This window comes from Plecotus auritus, assembly GCF_963455305.1.
Source record: "Plecotus auritus genome assembly, chromosome: 1".
Classification (NCBI taxonomy): Eukaryota; Metazoa; Chordata; class Mammalia; order Chiroptera; family Vespertilionidae; genus Plecotus; species Plecotus auritus.
Genome location: NC_137770.1, coordinates 218,172,443 through 218,192,349, shown reverse-complemented (window position 1 = coordinate 218,192,349; position 19,907 = coordinate 218,172,443). Strand labels below are relative to the sequence as shown.

Here is a 19,907-nt window from a genome sequence, read left to right as displayed (position 1 = left end):
CTCATTACCTTTTCTACCCTCCAGAATTAAGGACAGAAACACTGGCTTATGCTGACCCTTTCTATTGATCTCAAGATACTGGGAAATAAAAAGCAGTTCCACCTTACTAACTGGTGAGGATTAGAGAACCTGCTAAAATAAAAGTGTGGAAACAAGCAAACTTTACCAAGAAACTTCAGACATGTGAGTGTGGTTGGACTAGAACGTCTGGACCATTGCAGCAGAGGATGAGCTCTCTGTCCATCCTGCACCTGGCTTGGGACAGCTCTTTCCTACCTAGCACTCTCCCACTCTTTCTTCATGGGCCACCTCAAATATCACCTCTTCTAGGAAACTTTTTCAAACAATGTCTCCTATCTTCCTAAAGAATATAGGCCTCTGATACTCAGCTCCCATTGTGCATAACTCAGTAATAACACTAATCACATTTTAATATGATCAGCTCCTTTATCCTAGAGGCAATTGTATCCCCCAGGGGACACTGGGTAGTGTCTGGAAATATTTTTCGTTGTGACATTTAAGGAGAAGGCTGCTTACTACCAGCATTTTGTGGGTATACAGCCAGGGATACTGCTAAACATCTTACAATGCACAGGACAGCCCCCCTCAACAAAGAATTGTCCTGCTCAGAAAGTCGATAGTGCTAAGGTTTAGAAGCCCTATAATAGCTCATTGTTAAACTCTCACTAAATATTAGAACTAGGTTCAGAAGGGAGAGATAAATAGCAAGATAACAGGGTTGAGTTATTTGTTTACATAGCTGTCTCCATATTAATGGTTTCAAGCAGAAACCATTTTTGGGACTCTGGCCTACAACCAGCCTCTTGGCCTAGTTTGTGGCACAACCATCCATTCACTCTTCCTCAAGTCTAGAAATCATCTTGGTCTGAGGTCATGCTACAAATACCAGTTGGAAATAACAGTTTCTGACATTATTCATAGTTAACCTACAGTCACTGCTCAATTATTTCAAATAACGATAAATACAAAAGGAAACTAGCAACACACCACAGGTCTTATCATTATTGTATAACTTCTTAAATAATTGGCTTTTACAGGGAATTGTTCTTTTTTTAAGTTTAATTAATTCACATATGGAAGTTTTTGGAGAACTTTTCCTTAAAAAGATACATGTTTGGATTCCACTGGAGAGAAGCAGAATTGTTTCTTATTCCCAGTGTTAAGAAAATGGTGTAATAATTTACCTGTATTACTTTTAGATGCATGTTAGTAATAGAATCTATAAAATCACCTGTCCCTTAATCAAAATTGCCTTTAAATATGAATCTTCTTAGAGAACCTCTTCCATAAGGTAGTAAAAGTTGTCATTTTCATTTATTATATTTTGTTACAGTTGCCCATTATTTTCACATTACTTTTCAGGTCACCTATTAATCTCCAGAGTAATCAATGGGCAATGGTCCCTATAATCAATACTGTCACCCCTCACTCCAAATAAAAACAAAACCAGAAATATCAAAACCACAAGCTTGTCTTTAATTTTAACTTCTTGGTATTGCGATTTGCTTGATTGTGGGAAATTACAAAGTTGTAGGCAGCAATTACTTACATCATCATTTTTTTCTGAAGACAGAAGGAAAAATATCTTATGTCCTATTTACCTACCAGAGTCCCAGATTATTACTTAATTGAAATAGCAAGGTAATCTGAGATTCAAAAACAATTTCCTAATCAAAGTGTAAGTGAAAAATTGGAGGGAAAGTAATTTCTATCTTTTAATGTATATGTATATCAGAACCTTAAGAGTTGTTAAAATTTTGCAATGTCACAAATGTGCACTGATGACCATGGTACAATCACTCTTAAAATACGAGATTAAGTAATTCTAAAGGGCCATTTGATGCCCTAAAATTACCTAATTGTAATAAATAAGTTTTTCATGTACTTTTTTCTTTATATAGGTACTAGTGGCCTGGCGCACGAATTTTGTGCATGAAGGGGGGGGGGTTTCCTCAGCCCAGCCTGCACCCTCTCCAATCGGGGACCCCTTGGGGGATGTCCGACTGCCAACAGTCGGACATCCCTCTCGAAATCTGGGATCACTGGCTGCTAACTGCTCACCTGCCTGCCTGATCACTTCTAACTGCCTCTGCCTGCCTGCCTGATTGTCCCTAACCCCTCTACCAGCCTGTCTGATCGCTCCTAACTGCCCTCCCCTGCCAGCCTGATCTTACCCCCAACTGCTCTCCCCTGCAGGCCTGATCTCACCCCCAACTGCCCTCCCCTGCCAGCTTGATTTTGCCCCCAAATTGCCCTCCCCTGCTGGCCATTTTGGTTCTGATTGGTTGGTTTCTATGCCAGTTGGCATCAAAAGCTCCACCTCCTAGGCAGCCATTGGCTCCTCACAATTCACCCAGATTTGGTTCTGATTGGTCGGTTTCTATGCCAGTCAGTGTCAAAATCTCCACCTCCTAGGCAGCCATTGGCTCCTCACAGTTCACCCAGATTTGGTTCTGATTGGTTGGTTTCTATGCCAGTCAGCATCAAAAGCTCCACCTCCTAGGCAGCCATTGGCTCCTCACAATTCACCCAGATTTGGTTCTGATTGGCTGGTTTCTATGCCAGTCAGTGTCTCTGGGCCTATCTCCGGGCCTGATCAGAGAGGCAGAGCTGATCAGCAGCCCCCGTGGAGGCCTGGAGAGAAAGAGGTGCTGCTGCTGGCGAAGCCTGGAGAGAAAGAGAAAGGCAACGGCTGATCAGGAGCTGCCACAGAGGCTGTGGATCAGACCCTGCCTCTCTCTTCGGGCCTCTCTCTGGGCCTGATATGCAGCCCCCTCAGCATTCAGTGCTGGGTCACCACAGCAACCCAGCACTGACTGTAGGACTGACTTCCGGTGTTCAGTCAAGCCTTTGGTCAATCCTTATGGACCTTGGGTTTTTATATATTATGATAGTCCAATAGAGAGAACAACTTTATACATTTGCCTACATTTCCACCTTAATTGGGAGCTTTAGAAAAGTAATGATCATACTGCCTTTCATCTGCCTCTAGTGCTCTGTAGTGTCCTTTTACTGACTGTGGGTATGGGCAGAGGGGTGCCATAGAGGGAGGGTGGGCTAGCGCAGCTAGGTAAGCAAGATTTCTGTCCCAGCCTTACCTCAACCAGAGCAGCTCCTTGGGCTGTGGTTAAAATATTTAAACCATAGTTATAAAATGTCAAAATGCAAAAAAAGAAAAAAAGGAATTTAATTCTAATCACATACTGTTAAGATTTTATTGTTTAGTAAGTCCAAGTGTTTTACATGTGTAGAGGGGCCTGAGTTTTAGCTTAAACTGTATCTCCTATTAGGATTAAGACTTCTGGAGTGCATCTGTGGAATTGGTAAACCATGCAGCCTAGGGGGCAGGGGTGGGGGATAGGGGAAAGGGAGAGAGAGAGAGAGAGAGAGAGAGAGAGAGAGAGAGAGAGAGAGAGAGAGAGAGTCAGAAGAAAATCTCTGGCTTAAAAACAACAATGACAACAGCAACAACAACAAACCCTGATACAGCCTTACAGCCTAGTGCAGTGGTTCTCAACCTTTCTAATGCCGCGACCCTTTAATACAGTTCCTCATGTTGTGGTGACCCCCAACCATAAAATTATTTTCATTGCTACTTCATAACTGTAATTTTGCTACTGTTAATGAATAGTAATGCAAATATCTGTGTTTTCCGATGGTCTTAGGCTCTACAGCAGCGGTTCTCATGACCCACAGGTTGAGAACCACTAGCAGCGTTGCCTAAGACCATCGGAAAACACAGATATTTATATTATGATTCATAACAGTAGCAAAATTACAGTTATGAAGTAGCAACGAAAATAATTTTATGGTTGGGGGTCACCACAACATGAGGAACTGTATTAAAAGGGTCGCGGCATTAGAAAGGTTGAGAACCACTGGCCTAGTGCTTGAGGATTTGGTAAGGGTGGAGCTGCTCAATGCAAATTAAAACTTATCCCACTACAATGTAGTGAGACATGGGGCACAATGCTTTGGAACTCCTTTAACAGGGTATTTAACAGAGTTTACATAGAAAGAGAAATAAATGCAATTACTCATTGTGAGAAAACCCCAAACATCTCCGGGAACTTAGCTGCCCAAAAGTGATGATGGTGGTGCTAGGCGGGGGCTAGGAAATGCGACAGACCAAGCAAAAGTACTACGGGCACCTGGCTGAGGTGGTGTTTCCTGACAAGGGCAACAACACTCTGAATGCAGCAACACGTGAATGATTCTGCAGTTCCCAGAAAAAAAAAAAAAGGACCAGGGCAAGAAAAGAGGAAAAGTACTATGCTTGGCAAATAATGGCTACAGCTGAGGAGCCTGGTTCACAGGGCGTGTGTGACAACTTTATGAGAACTTCAGATTTGTGCACGTGCATCGGGGGCCCAGGAGCCTTGGGAACATGATGACTAGTGTATATGCCACACCATTTGTACCTACAGCCTGGTGAGGTCTGGGGGAAACACTGGGAACCCTTATGACTCATGAATTTAATAAATTTATTCTTGATTCATACTCATCCTTTAATCTTCACATTCTTCAGTTACTTTCATTAGCTGCCACTGCTGAGTTACTCCCTTGAAATATCACAGATGTAGATATTAATGTACTTTTTGAAAATTGTGCTTAGTCTTCAATAGAAAGGACTAGTATTTTGATAATTTAATGCGAAATTTCATTCCAAAGAGCAATCCCCTGCATCAGATTCCATAAGCCATGTGTCTTCCTTACCTAGAATTTAAATGAGAATCATTACTTTATATTAACTTAAACTTTATCTTGGGGGAAGGAATCATGTGATAGACTAACCATATGTTTGAGGAATAATGCAAAGTCTTTCCAAATAAGAAATGCTTAGAGTAATAACAAATATTTCACTTTGCTTTTGTTGAGCCTATTTTTATTCTATTTAAAGGACTTTTGTCATGGAGTCATAGAGCTGAAAACACCTCCATATGTCATATAATCTGTCCTCCCGCCTTCACACAGATGGTGGTCTAGCATACTGCAATATATCTTCAGGGATCCCTTCTCGCTATGCTCAGGCCAGTGTCAATAATAAAACTTCCCATGCATGGAGAGAAAATACAGCCTCCTATACTCTGTATTACTTTTAGATCCTAGAAGTCTTTTTGGCATTCTGTTACTCCTCTGTTTTGCTTTCCCACTGATGAAAATGGACACTCTAAGAGAAATAGGTAGCGAGACAGGCCACACTAGGGGGGAAAGGGCCATAGAAACAAGACATGGCCACTGAAGTGAGGTAGACCCACCAAGTCCATCCCTGTGGAGAATTAGTGGTTTTGTAAAGGGAACAAGGCACATGCACAAATAAAAATAATCTAAGTAAGATATTTATTTTGTGGTAAATCTGTGTGATGGGCAGACTAATGCTCCTGTTTCTTACTGATGCCTATGTCCTAATCCTTGGAATCTGTTAGAAACTTTGCAGATGTCATAAGTTTAAAGACCTTGAGAGGGAGAGATTGTCCTGGATTATCTGGGTAGATACAATCTAATCACATGCGTCCTTAACAAAGAAGAACCTTTCCTGGATGTGATAAGGAGGGACAACAGTCAGAGTCAGAGGCAGATGTGCCTATAGAAGAACACTGAGATGCAAGAAGAGAAATGCAACTGAATTTTATTGCTTAAGTTTCTCCAGTGGCTTCCCACCTCAGTCGTAGTAAAAACAAAAAGCCTCATAATGGCCACCAAAGCATTTGTCCCCTCCTATCTTCTCACTTGATCTCATACCCTTCTTCCTCTCACTCTGTTCCAGCCACACGGACCACCTTGCAGTTTCTAGAATTCATCTGATCTTAGGATTTTGAGATCCTCTATAACCCAAAAGCTCTTTTTTCAGCTGCATGACTCACTTCTGCACCTTCTTAGCTCTTTGTTCCAATGACATCCATCAACCCAATCTTCCATGACCACAAATATATTGGAAATATTACCCCTGATTTCTACTCCTATCTTATGTATTCACTTTCCTTGAGTTATGTTCTTTGGTCACAAACCCTTTTACACATATTACACAACACCATTTTACATATATTTTACTTATTTATATTATTGTTTATCTTTCTCCCTCCATTAGAATGGAAGGCCCATTAAGGTACAGAGTTTTTTCTATTTTATTCATTGCTAACTCTCCAATATCTAGAATATTGCCTTGAATGTAATTTGTGCTTACTATATATTTGTTGAACAAACAAATAAAAATCACATTAGCATTAAAAGAGGAAATAACCTCGGGTGCTTATTGCCTTCTTGATGTCATATGGACATTTATATTTAGTGTGACCCCAGTATACATTTTTTAAAAATAATATGAGTCTCTATACATATCAGGAATTTCATAGTTTATCTTGGGTTACTTAGGCTCACAGTCTTTCTCTAAGATATCTCAATTCTTCCAGCTTATTTCTTAAAACTTAGCTCCTTAGCCTTGGTACAATATATGAATGTCTGTGATTATGAAATTTGCCTTGGCACCTGTTTGTATCACTAATTGGCCTTGTCAAACTGGGAAATACTTAGCTGTATGTGTTTTCTTTCCACAACCTCTTATTAAATTCAAGTGCATTGGACACAGTGGTTATAACTCATTTCTTTATCATTAATAATTAGCATGGTAACCTGGAATGTAGTTTGTCTGTACACACTTTAAAAAGTGTTTTTCAATTGTGTTTCTTCCTTCTCCCTTTATTTCCATTTTAACTTCATTAAAATTTGCCAAGCCTTCTCTGGAGTCAGGTCTCACTGTCTTATCCCAAATCAATATAGCTATCATTTACTTTGGGGGTTTATTGATTCACTGTACCTAGTTTAAAGAGCTCATTACTGTGCTGGCATTTTATCATGAAACTTTACAAGTGAATGTTGTCATTTTCACAAAGGAATAACTCCAAGCCCTTCTGCTGTCTGCCATTTGGGACTGTTTCTTTTTCTAATTAAGATTTCTACCAAATGTTATTCTTTTGTTTATTTTTTTTTCCAAATAAGAGTCCTGATGTAGTTGGGTATTGAGACTGATTTATAACCTAAGACTGAATATGCTTTATATTTCACAGCATCCAATAGGACTAGGTTTTAAAATTAGCATTAAACATCCATTATCTCATTTGAATCTCACAACATAGAGGCATGTGTAGGGTAAAATTTGACTGACTCACTACGACCCAGGTTTATATAAATTGCCTATGATTAAATAATTGTATAAGAATCTGAGGAAGGGAGTTATACTGTGGTGTTATAGTGTGTTGTGATGGCTAGTATTGTGATGCCAATCTGGAGTTTTCCCAGTGTGCCATGTTCTTTTTCTATAATAATTCCAAGTAGATGCCACAAGTTTGTGCTTATGTATTTTCACTGAAAGAAAATGCAACTTTTTAGAAGCAACTCATTCCATTATTAGTTGTGTCTTATTGTTAGACAGCTCTTGTATCCAGGGGGAGAAGAATCTACATTCCATTGATTTCCATCCATTGGTTCTAGTTCTGGCTTCTGAAGCAACACAAAGCACTTTATTTATTTATTTACGTTTTAAAAAATTGTGTTTTGTTTTTTTTTAGGTATAATTTGCATTCATTCAAACTTTTATTTTTTTAGCCTACTATCTATGAGTTGTTGTTTTATTATTTTAAATAATTTAAATTTTTTTCAATTACAGTTCATATATAATATTAGTTTCAAGGGTACAACCCAGTGATTAGACATCATATAACTTACTAAGTAATCATTCTAATGAATCTCCCACCTATCTAAACCCTTACAGAGTTATTAGTATATTATTGAATATATTTCCTAAGCTATACTTTATATCTCCATGACTATTTTGTGATTAGCTATTTGTACATTTTAACCCCTTCACCTTTCACCCATCTTCCCAATGCCCCTCCCATCTGACAACCTTCAAAATGTTCTCCATATCTATGAGTCTTTGTTCTACTTGTTTATTTATTTTGTTTTTTAGGTTCAATTATTGATAGATATGTGTTTATTGCCATTTTATTATTGATATTTTGATATTTTTTCTTTTTCTTCTTAAAGAAGATCCTTTTACATTTCATATAATACTGATTTGGTGGTGATGAACTCTTTTAGTTTTTTCTTATCTGTGAAGTTCTCTATCTGACCTTAAATTCTAAATGATAGCTTTGCTGGGTAGAGTAATCTTGGTTGTAGGTCTTTGCTTTTCATCAATTTGAATATTTCTTGCCAATCCCTTTCAGCCTGCAAAGTTTCTGTTGAGAAATCAGCTGACAGTCTTATGGGAGCTCCCTTATAGTTAACTGCTTTTCTCTTGCTACTTTTAAGATTCTCTCTTTGTCTTCAATCTTTGCCATTTTGATTATGATGTGTCTTGGTGTGGGCCTCCGGGTTCATCATGTTTGGACTCTCTGCACTTCTGGAGTTGCATGTCTATTTCCTTCAAGTTTGGAAAGTTTTTGATCATTTTTTTACACAGGTTTTCAATTTTCTGCTCTCTCTCTTCTCCTTCTGGCACCCCATGATGCCAATGTTGGTAATCTTGAAGTTATTCCAGAGGCTTCTTATACTATCCTCATTTGTTAATATCATTTTTTCTTTTCGCTGCTTTGATTAGGTGTTTTCTGCCTCCTTGTCTTCCAAATTTCTGATTTGACCTATGCTTCATCTACTCCACTGTTGATTCCCTGTAATGTATTCTTCATTTCTGACTGGTTGTTTTTATGTTTTCTATCTCTCTTTATGTTCCCTCTCTATTTTTTGAAGTTCTCATTAAGTTCCTCTATTCTTTTCCTAAACTCATTTGAGCATCCTTATAACCAGTGTTTCAAACTCTGCATCTAGTAGATTAATTGTCTCCCTTTTGTTTAGTTCTTTTGCTGGTGTTTTGTCCTTTTATTTTTTCTCCATTTAGAACATGTTTCTTTGTCTTCTACGTCTTAAGTCACAATCACTTCTGGTTTTTGCAGCCAGAAGTTATGGGTACTTTTTTACCTGTCACTAGAAACCTAGGGTTGGGGGCCTGGGGTGGGGATGGGACCCCTTGCTCCTCAGAGAGACCTCTGCAGCTGAGACATCCCTCCCAACTTTTATCCACAACACATTCTTGTAGACCAGCCAATTCCATGTCTCCACCCCTTCTACCAGTCTCACTGTGGTTACTTTATATCCTTAGTTGTAGGACTTCTGTTCAGCTAGATTTCAGGTGGTTCTTAATGACAGTAGTTCTGTAGTTTAGTTGTAATTTTGATGTGGTTGTGGGATGATGAGAATACCATATTTTTATCTACACCACTATCTTGACTAGAAGCCCAGAGCACTTTCTATTCTTCTCCACATTTGATATAACTATATAATTACAACTTTGGTATAAAATCTACATCTTTGTTGTGATAATTTCTCTAAAGGAAGAAAACATTAAAATAAGTTACAGAACAGAGTTTAATGGGAAAATGCTAACATTATGACATCATGGAACCATAGTATCTGGTCATAGAATTTTGATCATATGATTCAAGTGTATTGAACAGATGAAAGATTGAGAGTAAGTGCTGTAGGAAATGATCTTCATCTCTCTAAGGAGAATATATGAGATATATTCGACTCTTTATTCCTCCACTTTTGAGCTCTGGCAGACATATGTTATGAATTCTCCCAATGGCAAGATAAATCTACCTGGCTCCTGGCTCCTTGTTCTTTCCTTGAGCTAAACAAAGATGTCTACCTGCTGATGGGAATTCATAGTGACCATAATAACTATAGCTCTCCTAAATACAAATAAAGTTCATGCTGAAAATATATGAAAAAGCATTTCTGAGTGAATGGATTGCTCAATTTCTGCTGCCTCAGAACTGCTTGTTCTTTAAGCCCTACAGAAATATTTAGAGTTGGATGTCTCCGCCTCCCACCCCCGCCTGCCACACACACACACACACACACACACACACACACACACACACACACACACACCTGCAGAGATCTGCCTCTAGGGCTGCTGGATGATTTTCAAGCAAGAAAGTTAGGCAGAATCACTACAGGATGAAGAAGGAATTGTGAATGCTTCTGCAAGTGCATCCAAGACTAAGATGTCTAGTGTTATCAATGCTCTGCTTTAATGAGCATAAAATTCATGATAAAAAAGCCAACCCAAACACTTTTCTGTAAACAAGCTTCTTAGTTAAATGCCTTATTTAGTGATTATAGAAAAGGCTTTTAGTTGTAAATTTGCTTACATGATTTGATTTAAGAATATTTATATTCTATTTTACTCAGAAAACCATATTTAGAGATTATCCCAAGAGAAATATAATAAAGCGAATAGATTATACATATTTACTTTAGTTACTTTTTATATTTAAGATATATGCTCCAAGTTTTAAATACTTAAACAGTTCAAGAAACTGCTATTTTGTTTTATATATTCAGAGGATGGGGACCTATTTCTAACTTAAGTGCAATAAAAATCATATAACTAGAAAATTAATTCTAAAATAAATTTTGTTCAGGAAAATGTTTCTTTAATAACATTAAAAATAATAACTCATTCAGGAACATGTTTGTTGTATAATATTGATTTATAAGATACAACTAAGAGCCTAAAATTGCTGATGCAGATTTCAAATGTGTTTTTATTGCAGGAAGCTCTTTGGTTCCTTCGGATACAGGGTCTGAGCAGGAAAAGGTCAACATAGAAAAGCTAGTTAGATTTTCCTAAGGAAAAGGAACAAGATAGTACCATTTTCTTGGTCTTTTTAGTAGTATTATAAGTGAATCTGAAATGTTTTGATTATTTTTATATACAAATAATTTGGACTTATTTTGAAATATATTTTTATTGATTTCAGAGAGGAAGGGAGAGGGAGAGAGAGATAGAAACATCAACGATGAGAGAGAACCATTGATTGGCTGCCTCCTGCATGCCCCCCCACTGGGGATCGAGCTCTGACCAGAAATTGAACCATGATCTCCTGGTTCCTGGGTGGATGCTCAACCACTGAGTCATGCCAGCTGGGCCGGACTTATTTTTAAATTTATGTGCAATTATAAGTGAAATTGAACCTTTCCTTCTAGAAACCTTTCCTGATTCCTCACTTAGAATCAATTATTCCTTTCTTAGCTCCCATAGCATTTCATTGATTTAAATAACATATTAGTCAGCTCTGCACTGTGTTTTTGTTACCATATGTTGTGGAGAGAAGGGATTGGATGGGTAAGGGAGAGAAGCAATAAAAAAGTATATTTAATACTGGACTTATAGTAAAAGTAAAAAGTAGGAAGGATCTATTCTTAGCTATGAAAATATTTATATGAAAAGCCTATAAAATACTTATATGGAAACCTATGAAAAGCCAACTCAGCCCAAAGATCAGAATTAAAGAAGGAAATAGAGTTGATAGAAGGTCTTAAAGTTTGATAGAAGGGACTTGCCGGTACTTCTGAGATGTCAGCTTGTGTAAAGTTAAAAAGGTATAGAAGAGTAAACATATGAGTGGCATTAGAAAATCAGACACTGTTTGTAACATAGGGTACATATGGGGGATGGACATATGAGGCTTGAAAGTTAGTTTGCAGTGAGATTGTGAACAATTTTGTATGCCCTGCTAAGAAGGTTAGACTTAATCCTCCATATATTAGAAGTTTTATATGATATCCACCTTCATTGGAGTAGATTTCCTTAGGAAAGGGTCTATCTGCATTCACATATTTTTGAGCTAGACTCCATGCCCAGGAATATACCTGAATGTACAGCACACTGGTATAGTCCTGTAAATACTTGTTGAATGAACATATGAGCACATGAGTCATGCATGAAACCAGATTATTATGATATAATCAAAAGCTAGGATGCAGGAAGAAATGTGTCATGCAGTAGCCTCAGAACAAGGGGAACAGAAATGCAGAATTCAAAGGCAGCTTTGCCTTGTAAATGATTTTTAAATGTGAAAAAGAGGATCATTATAAAAAGCACTTTATATAGAAACTAGAGGCCTGGTGCACAAAATTGTGCACCCGGGGTATCCCTCAGCCCAGCCTGCGCCTTCTTGCAGTCCAGGAGCCTTCAGGGGATGTCCGACTGCCGGCTTAGGGGAATGGGCCTAAGCCGGCAGTTGGACATCCTTAGCGCTGCTGTGGAGGCAGAAGAGGCTCCCGCCACTGCCGCTGCACTCACCAGCAATGAGCCCAGCTCAGGGCTTCTGGCAGAGTGGTGCTGCCCCTGTGGGAGCACACTGACCACCAGGGGGCAGCTCTGTATTGAGCGTCTGCCCCCTGGTGGTCAGTGTGCATCATAGCAACTGGTCGTTTCGCTGTTCAGTTGATTTGCATATTAGCCTTTTATTATATAGGATTACTATGACTTTGTTCCAGTTTGGTGGGATATATACAATATCCAATATTTATAAGATCCATGTAATTAGTACCTCTATCTTAACCACTTTGCTTTGAGCCAAATTCCTTACTGCCCCTGAACCAATAGCTCCTTTTAACAGAACTAAAGAGAAAAAAAAATCACTTTTGCCTGAGATCATCTCTGCTGACCCCCATCCTATGATGCTTTTGTTTATGCTGGGCTCTAAGTGCTTTTTGTGAAAAACCATGTTGATGACATAGCTGTAAATATCACAGCAAGATGAAAATACATTTTTATTTTAAGAACCAAAACAACCAAATGATGGGGAAATGCACAGATATAGAGTATTTTATATTATGGGTTTGAAAATTGGGTTCTTAGATGTAGAGGGCTTATTTCAGAAACAGAGTAAAATGGCAAATGGGTGTCCATTATTTCTTTGAAGTTAGAAAGGCATTTTTATAAAAACACCTCCTTCAACTCTGAAGTATATTTCTAAATAAGAAGAGGGAGAGTGCCATTTTTTTTTGTAGGAAGTGCTAATAAACTCCATTCTGCCATTTTAATTAGTTTCTACTTTAAAAATTGAAAAAATGAAATCATCAAGAGTGGGCCAACATTTGGAAAGTCCTCATAAGGACTTGACTGTGAAGGTACAGGACAAAGGAAAGTCACAGTTTCACAGGCCTTACTAATCTGAATTTATAAACAGGGTTGACAGCCTTAGAGTACCAAAGAGAGAGGGAAGTTTGAGTTTAAGCTGGGATTTTAAATCAAGGTATATTTTCCTTTTGTTGTGTGTTATTCAAACACAAACCATTACCAACACATAAATACACCCTTAAGGAATTTTCAACCGATGTGCAGCAAAAGGCACACTGGTGTGCCACAAGAATACTTAAAACATGCAATACCTGACTATTTAGTCAGACTCGCTGATCTCTTTTCCCTTAGATTGTTTAATAAAAAAATGACAGGAGCCAATACAACAATAGTTGTTTAGTGTGAATGAATCAAAATTATGTCAGATTGGGCAAAAAAATATATTTTCTGTGTGCCACAGAATTTTAGTAATTAATTTATGTGTGTTATGAGATGATAAAGGTTGAAAATCACTGTTCTAAGAGATATGGATCTAGGAATGAAAATGATCTTGCCCCTACTCTCAAGAGTTTAGAGATTGTTTTAAAGGTGAACAAGTAAGTAGAATAGTATGAGTGTACACTAAAAGAGATTACAGAGGACCATAGGAGTAGCTATGAAGAGTTGAATTACCTTAACTAATCTGGGATTAAGGAGGCAGGGCAAGATTCCAGAAAAGTGAAGTTTAAATTGAGTCCTGAAGACCGTTGGGAGTTACTTATTTAAAGAGGGTGAGAAACAAATAGCAGAAATGAGCAAGAAAATTCAAGCTCTGAGAATTTCAAACTGTATAATGTGGCTGAAACATAAAGATCTATAAAGTGCTGAGAGATGAGGATGGAGGAAAAAGCAGGGTTTAGTACATGGAGGACAGGAAACTTAAAACATAAGAGTAACGTAATCAGATTGGTACTTTAGCTGCATTCATAAGACTGGGTTGAAAAGGCTAAGATTGGAGACAAGGAGAGTCATGGGGTTATTGCAACAGTCTCGGTGAAGAATGGTAAGCCACTGTCACATCAATGGTGGAGAGGTCCAAAAAGTATAAGGGAGGTAAATGAATAGTACTTAGTGATTACCCGGAGATGAGGGAGAAGAGAAGTTCAAGATGACTTCTAATTTCCCATGTGAACACTGATGAGTGACTGAACATTCTTTGAAATCTGCATCATGGAGGATGAGTATGGAGGCTGGTGTAAGGGGTTGGTAGAGATGAGTTTTAAGTTGAGTTTTCCGAATCTGTGGGATACCAATGAAGAAGATCAAACATTGAGTTTAAGTAGTTTACATAAGAGCTATGAATAAATAGAAATAATGTAGGAAAAAAGCCTTCTGTTCTTTATTTCCTACAATTATTATTACTCATCTTTCAGTATAAAAGTGTAAAAAACCAACCTATGGACTTCAGAAATATTAAAGAGATATTTTACAGTCTTTTCCTGGAAATCTTTTCCAAAATGGTAGTTTTCTATAGTTGAAAAATTATAAGGTAAAACCTATTGGAACCCAAATGATTTTATTTAATGCATAGTTTTCTTTGTAAAAACTGCTGCATAGTTAGTTTTATACTTAGATTTATAAATAATTTTATTAGATTAATACATTGAATTTATGGCATATGCGATTGAATAAATTATCTTTCTATAATACATATATTTCAATACAAGAAAGTTTAAACCAGTTCAAGTTGTTTCCAGTAAAATTCAGATTATATTTTATATTTACTTATAGAAACTAGTCAATGGCTAAAACTAAATGAATCAATTAATTAAATTGGATTAATAGTAAAATAATTTTTATATAATGTGCTTGGAATTAACATTTGTTAAGGACCAACTATATCCTAGAGATCATGGTGTTTATCCTGCATTTCTTTATTTTCTGTTGTGTGTGTGTGTGTGTGTATTTTGCTATAGTTTATGTGATAGAAAAATATTTGGTTGAATTTTTTATTATGTATAATTATATATAATACACCCTTTGTACTGTATAATTCTGAAAGTTTTGGCAGGTACATAGAGGTATGTAACGACTACAGTCAAGAAAGAAAAGAAAATACATCATTCCCAAAACTAATCCTGTGCCCTTTTACAGTCAAGTACTTCCTCAACCCTCAGCCTTTGGCAACCTCTGGTCTATTTTCTGGCTTTATGAATTTTTCATATAAACGGAAGCATATAGCATGCACCTTTTGGCTCTGACTTCTTTCAGTCATCATAATCTATTTGTAATTCATTGATGTTGTTGTGTGTGCCATTATTCTGTTCCTTTTTATTGCTGAGTTTATTGCATTGTATTAATGTACTATAGTTTGTCATTCCCTAATTGAGCAGTATTTGGATTATTTTTGGTGAATGCAATGTGGCCGTAAACAGTTATATACAGAGCATATAAATGTTAATTTCATTTGGGTAAATACCTGTGACTGGGATTGTTGGTTGAGTGACAAGTATATATTTATTTTTATGAGGAAAAACAACCCAATTGACTGTACCATTTTGTATTAATACCAATAATCTATGAGAGTTCAAATGGCTTGCATTCTTAACCCTTGGAATTGCCAGTATATTTTGCTTAGACAGTTAAAAATAAGAAAATCAATGGAAAGAGAAATAAAAAAATAAGAAAAAATAAATCTTATATTTGCTTCCATTTGTACGTTTTCTAGCACTCTTTATAACTTAAAATTTCAAGTTTCTGGTATCCAATTCTTTCCATATTAGGAACTTATTTTAAAATTTCCTTTAGTGCAAGAATACTAGTAATGAATTCTGTTTATATTTGTACCAAAAATTTTATTTTCTCTTCATTTTTGGAAGATATTCTCACTGGATATAGAATCTTGGATGACAGCTCCCTCCCCATTAGCATTTTAAAGCTTTCACTTCATTTTCTCCTGATAAACATGGTTTCTAATGAGAAATGTATCATCATCTCATCTTTGTCCTTCTGCATGTATTACGTCTTTTTCTATGTCTGCCATCATGATTTTTTCTTTATATTTAGTTTGCAGTTGTGTGAATATATTTGTGTCTACTTTTTTGTTTGTTTATTTATTTATTTATTCTCTAAGCTCTGTAACTTTCATTAACATTGGAAAAAGCTCATTATTCATCGTTATGTCATCAAATTTTTTTCCTGCTGTATTCCTTTTCTCTTTTTCTTTTTTTTTCATTATTTATAATACATGCACACTAGCCCACTTTTTATTTTCCCATAACTCTTAGATGTTCTGTTCATTTTCTGTTGTTATTTCACTCTTTTCTCCTTTTCAATTTGAATAAATTTTCTTAATCTATGTTCAAGTTCACAGATTTTTTTTCTTGACTGTGTCAAATTTATTAATTATCTCATCAAAAATTATATATCTCTCATACTTAACCTCTCTGCTTTACTCATCTGTAAAATAGTGCCAATAATATTAGTTCAATTCCTATAATAACAATTTAGGGTTGCTGTAGGAATTAAACGAGTTAACATAATTACAGTCCTAATAACAATATTTGGCATGTAGTGATTTATAAGAATTAGCTAATATTTGTGAGATAGTAAGAAAATCAATCTGGAGAAAAAATGAAAGTAGCTCCTGCCTCCTTTGTCAAATATTAATTGAGCATAATGGCTTGGATCAATTTCTGGGTTCTGTGTTCTGTTCCATTGATCTATATGTCTGTTCTTATGCCAGTACCAGGCAGTTTTGAGAACTGGCTTTGTAGTATAGCTTGATATCTGGTATTGTGATCCTTCCAACGTTGTTCTTCTTTCTCAAGATTGCTGCAGCTATTTGAGGTCTTTTTTTTTTATTCCAGATGATTTTTGGAGAGTTTGTTCTAGGTCTTTGAAGTTTGCCATTGGTATTTTAATGGTGATTGCATTGAATCTGTAGATTGCTTTGGGTAGTTTGGACATTTTAATGATGTTGATTCTACCAATCCATGAACAAGGTATATTCTTCCATTTGTTTATGTCTTTCTCTGTCTCTTTTTTCCAGCATCATGTGATTTTCTGAGTACAGGTCCTTTACCTCCTTGGTTAAATTTATTCCAAGGAATCTTAATTTTTTTGTTGCAGTGGTAAATGGGATTGTTTTCTTTAGTTTCTCTTTCTGTGAGTTCATTGTTGGTATTTAAAAAAGCCATAGATTTCTGGGTGTTAAATTTGTATCCTACTACATTGCCGACTTCATTTATTAATTCTAGTAGTTTTTTGATGGTGTATTTAGGGTTTTTTATGTACAATATCATGTCATCTGCGAATAGTGACAATTTTACTTCTTTTCCAATTTGGATTCCTTTCGTTTCTTCTTCTTGTCTGATCATTATGGCTAGCACTTCCAGTACTATGTCGAACAGGAGTGGTGAAAGTGGGCATCCCTGTCTTGTTCCTTTTCTTAGAGGATATGGTTTTAGTTTTTGCCCGTTGAGTATGATGTTGGCTGTAGGTGTGTCATATAAGGCTTTTATTATGTTGAGGTATGATCCTTCTATCCTACTTTGCTGAGAGTTTTTATCAAGAAAGGGTGTTGGATTTTGTCAAATGCCTTTTCTGCATTAATGTGATTTTTGTCTCTTAATTTGTTTATGTAATGTATCACATTTATTGATTTGCCACAAGACAGTCTCTTCAATAAATGGTGTTGGGAAAATTGGACAGATACATGCAAAATAATGAAACTAGACCACCAACTTACACCATACACAAAAATAAAGTCTAAATGGATAAAGGACTTAAATGTAAGATGGGAAACCATAAAAATCTTAGAAGAAGCCATAGGCAGCAAAATAGGAGACATTTGTAGTAGCAATATCTTTACCGATAGATCTCCTCGGGCAATGGAAACTAAGGAGAAAATAAACAAATGGGACTACATCAAAATAAAAAGTTTCTGCACAGCAAAAGAAACCATCAATAAAAGAACAAGAAAACCCACTGCATGGGAGAACATATTTGCCAATATTATCTTCAATAAGGGTTTGCCTCCAAAATTTATAGGGAATTCAAACAACTTAACAAAAGGAAGATAAACAATCCAATAAAAAAAAAAATTGGCAAACGACCTAATAAATACTTTTTGAAAGAGGACATACAGAGGCCAAGAGACATATGAAAACATGCACAGAGTCACTAACCATCTATGCAAATCAAAACAACAATGAGGTACCATCTCACACCTGTCAGAATGGCTATCATCAACAAATCAACAAACAACAAGTGTTGGAGAGGATGTGGAGAAAAAGAACCCTCTTGCACTGCTGGTGGGAATGCAGACTGGTGCAGCCACTGTGGAGAACAGTATGGTGTTTCCTCAAAAAATTAAAAATGAAACTTATATTTGACCCAGTAATCCCACTTCTAGGAATATATCCCAAGAAAACAGAAACACCATTCAGAAAGGATATATGCACCCCTGTGTTCATAGCAGCACAGTTTACAATAGCTAAGATTTGGAAACAGCCTAAGTGCCCATCAGCAGATGAGTGGATTAAAGAACTGTGGAATAATATGCTGTGGTAAAAAAAAAAAAAAAAAAAAAAAAAAAGGAATTCTTAACCATTTGCAACAGCGTGGATGGAACTGGAGAACATTATGTTAAGCGAAATAAGCCAGTCAGAGAAAAATATCACATCATCTTACTCATGTGTGGAATATAATGAACAACATAAATTGATGAACAAAAATAGAACCAGAGTCATAGAAACATCAAACATACTGTCCAACCTATGAGGGAAGGTGGGGGGTGAGGGGATAAGAGATCAACCAAAGGACTTGTATGCATGCATATGAGCATAACCAATGGACACAGACAAGTGGGGGGGGGTGGTGGTGAGGGCATGTGCTGGGGGATGGGGTGGCTGGGGAGAGGTCAATGGGGAGAAAAGGAGACTTATGTAATACTTTAAACAATAAAGAATTTAAATAAAAAAATAAAAGTAGCTTTCTATTCGTGATCCCAAATATTCATGGATTTTTCTTAGAACTTAGAATTTTCAGAAAACATAGTCTTTCATAAAAGAGTACCTTTTAGATATATTGTTTTATCTTTGAAAATAACAGAAAAACCTAGAAGAAATTAATAAATTCCGATAAAGGTGGACATTTTTGATCATTTATGTTAGTGTTCTCACTTTCCATTCTCTGGAAGCCAGCAATTGTGTTTACAATATCCAGATCTCCTCCCTTTTCCAATTTAAATAATGCCACTTTGAATTCATTTCAGACTCATGGTTGTATAATTTTATATTCATGACAAACTATTCATTTCCTCTGAACTTGCCTTGCTACACGAACAATCAGAATCCCCTTAGATAAATTTCAGACACTTTAAAATTAATTCTGAAAAGGTTGAGGAGGCCATTGAAATTTTTAAAGGACACTTTTAGTTTAGATCTCAGTGGTCATCTGACTTAATATCCATACTTATTACCACTTTTTAAATAATAAGTATATCCAAGAAAGAACTGAAAAAGGATCAATAGAGAGGAGGAAACTTGGAAAAACTTTCTGGAATTAGCTGCCTTATGGTTTTATGCTGAAGTAGTTCTAAAGTTATCAGGTAAATACAAATCTTATACCAGTAAGAATTACATTGATGTAAACAGTACATCATGGATTTGTAACATTTCATTACTTCTTTAATAAAAAAGCATTAATTTCTGGTTCTGAATTTCAGAGGTTCATCCAAAGTAATATCTATTAATCACAAACAAAATCTAAGAGACTTTTCATCTAATTAAGTTTTAACAAATAATCTATTACTCTTCAGCCATATTATCATATTAATTTGTTAAGAATTACATGGTATAATCTTTGTGATTATTGCTTTTGGCTTGTATGAAGAGTCTATTTAGCGAGTATTAGTTTTCATTATACGAAGTAGTAAGACAATAATAATTTCCTTATATGTGTTATCTTA

At 36.3% G+C, this 19,907-nt stretch overlaps 1 protein-coding gene across 1 annotated transcript in view; it reads left to right on the top strand.

Moving 5' to 3' along the window:
- GABRB1 (gamma-aminobutyric acid type A receptor subunit beta1) overlaps positions 1–19,907 on the top strand; it is a 378,953-nt gene that overhangs the window by 68,162 nt on the left and 290,884 nt on the right. The gene's annotated exons all lie outside the window — the stretch shown is intronic.